Here is a 3,213-nt window from a genome sequence, read left to right as displayed (position 1 = left end):
AAAAAAAAAAAAAAAAAAAAAAAAAAAAAAGGAAGTTATCCTGTGGTTCTAATGCCAGCTTGCTTCCTCTAGCCCGTGGCCAGGTACCTGAGCAAAACATACCCATGATAAACACTTCCCAAGGCCCGTAGGCAGAAGCTGCCCAAACTAGAAGAGGTGTCCTCAGCCCTTGCCTATCACTGTTGTCCTATGGCTGGTCCCTCCCAGCCTCTCTAGTGGTGGTGGGTGAGGAGCTGGCTTCTAAGAGAAGAGCTTGCCCCCTTTCTCTGGCCAGGTCCCTAGGGAAAAACTCCATGTGGATCATTCAGTTCCAGGGCACCAGGGGAAACCAAGGGAGATCCTAGAATCCACCCCTGCACCAGAGACTCCACACTGGCTGGATTTTCCTGGGTAGAACCCTTGCTGTCAGAGGAACTGGCTAGCGGCCTCACTGGCTGCCCTCATGCTGGTTCAGGTAGAATCTAAGAAGTCAGGGGCCAGGAAACAGTAGAGCTAGGACTTTTCTGAGAGCTCTTTTCCAGACCAAACCCCTCATAAGAAAACTGAGGCCCAGAGATGGGAAGGGACTTATCCAAGGGCACACAGGGAGTGCTGGCAGAGCCAAGCCTTGGACCCAGCTTTCTTGCCTCACAGGCCAGAGCCGGTTGCCCTTCTTGCATACTGTGTGGCCTTGTTCTCTCAGAATCCCTATGAGTGTATGTGTGTGTGTGTGTGCGTGCGCGCCAAACAAACCCATATATACACAGTATTTATATTGACAAACTGTGTAAGTTTACACAAGGCAATTACCAAAATGACACATTATAACCCTAAGAAAAATATGGTCCTGGGAGGTTTAGGCCTGGTTTGGAGCAGACTACGAAAATGTACTCATAGTCTGCCCCCCTCTCTGGGGATCCCTCTCCTGTGGCACCTTACACAGCTCTGAAGTCACTCATCAGCAAAATAGCTTGGAGGTATCCGTAGGGGCCAGACCCACTGGTTCACAGCCCGGACCCAGAATTGGGCATCTCAAGGCTGGGCAGAACCTTACAGATCCAGCGGTTTCACCCTTCTCTGGATACTGAGTGTGGCTGGCCAGCCTGTGCACACATACCTCAGGGCAGGCCTTCTTCCCTCCCCCACCCAGGCTGCCTGTGCCTTTCCGGCCAGCCTGACAGTTAGCTGTCCTAGCCCTGTGTTCAGCCCCCCTGCACACACTAATAGCCATGGCAGTAACATGCTTTCACATGCAAATTGCTATGGAATTCTCAGCCCCTGCCGGTGCCCCAGCCCCAAGGCCTCCCCCTGGGCAGATTCAGAGAAGAGAATGGAATCTTTCAAGCTGTTAGGGCGTCTAGAGACCTTCGAGTCCAGCCCCCTTGTTGGATGGATGGGAAAACTGAGGCCCAAAGAGGGGAAGAAGGAACTGCCCACAGTCACACAGAGAGTTCACCGGGACTGGCCCTCACCCAGGTCTTTCGACTTCCAGCCCATTGCCTCTTCAAACCACCACACAGCCTCCTAATCCCTCTCATCCCCCAACCAACCCCCTATCATGGGGTGTTTACTGTGGACTCTGGGATCCCTCCCTCTGGCACAGATGCTCCTGAGAGACACCCCTCAGTGGGGCCTGGGGGTGTGAAATCCAGAGAAGAAAAGACCAGAGATAGCCATGACTTAGGGGCATTGCCCGGGGAAGGGAGCCATTCTCCTTTGAAACAGGCAAAAGAGGATTTACTCACTTCTCTCTCTGCGCTGCCATCCCCTGATACCGGCCAAACCGCCCCCACCCTCGCCCACCCAGCAGGCCTGCCAAGCTATGCCAAACCTTCTCCTGGGCCCTAGTCCCACCAGATCTTTCCAGGTTTGTGCATCATCACTCTGCTGGAGAGGTCACCAGCAAAGCTTGGGCCCTGGGAGGCCCTGGGAACCCTGGTCCCAGCTGGAGTATGGGAACATTTCCCTTCCCTTCAGTTCAGCTGAAACAAGATGGGAATTTTCTGAAATTAACTTTACAAGGAAACCGAAAGGAAGTGAAAATAAACACCGAAAGGGAAAAAGAGACAAGTTTACAGAGCACAGGTGTCTGCTCCCAGCTCAGCTGAGGTCTTAGCACAGATAGACCCAAGCTAGAAACTTCCAGGTTATCCTTGAAATCTGCCTTCAGTTCTGCCTCTGAACTGAATTTGACTCTGCCCATTTCTGAGCACCCCTAATACCACCAGCCACTCTGGTTTGTACTACCTTTATCTCTTGCCTGAACGATGGCAATAGCCTTCTGACTGGTCTCCCTGCTTCCATTCTACTCCTCTCTTGCGAAACAGCAGCCAGGGCCATCTTTCCAAAACTCAATCCTGATCTTGCCCATCACTGCTTACCTTTTATATTTGTCCATCGTTCCCCAACTCCTCAGCATGGCTTTCAGGATCGTGGATGATCTGGCACTTGCCCATCTCCTTAGTCTCTCACCTCTACCCCTCTCCACCACACACACCTTACACCCCAGCAACACAAAGCTACTCCCTGGCACCTGACCAGAACAGGCACCCTTAAGCCTCTGTGCCTTTCTGTATGTGCTCCCATCAGTCAGAAATGCCTGTCCCCTTGCCCGTAGTCTGGCAAACTCCTATTGACATGGACATTTCTGACCCCCAAGCCAGGCCAAGTTTGTGTTCTCTTCTCAGCCCTCACAGCGCTTCTGCTCACCCTGCCAATGTTTGTCTCCCCCAGTAGACTGTGAGCTTCTAGAGGGCAGAGCCAGTGTTTCGTGTCTGCATCTCACCTGGAATGATGCCCAGCACGGAGTTTAGCACAGAGGCAATATCAATAAACCTTTGAAATGTTTGTCGACTTGAATGGGCTTCACTGGGCTGGGATGGTCACCCCAGGGCTCTATCCCTGCCCTCCACTCCTCACTTTACCATCCAGCCAATCTGGAGAGTCAACATCTTATTATATTCCCCTACAATAAACGCTAACATTTACTGAGTACTTATTGTGGGCCAGGCACCATGCTGCATACTTCATGTGCATTACTTCATTGACATCTTCTGCTGCAGTGATGTCTCGGAGAGGTCCCTATCTGAGGTAGGACTGTGATTATCTCTGTTTTACAGATGAGGAAATGGAGGCTCTAAGAGGGAAAGTGCCTTGCCCACAGGCGCATGGCTAGGAAGTTGTACGTAAGGACTTGAACTTGGAAGCCAGAATGCGGAGTCCAAGTGCTTAGGT

The sequence above is a fragment of the Rhinopithecus bieti genome, unplaced genomic scaffold, assembly GCF_001698545.2.
Source record: "Rhinopithecus bieti isolate Rb0 unplaced genomic scaffold, ASM169854v2 scaffold_47833, whole genome shotgun sequence".
Classification (NCBI taxonomy): domain Eukaryota; kingdom Metazoa; phylum Chordata; class Mammalia; order Primates; family Cercopithecidae; genus Rhinopithecus; species Rhinopithecus bieti.
The sequence above is the reverse complement of the archived record's forward strand: the minus strand, read 5'-3'. Positions refer to the sequence as shown.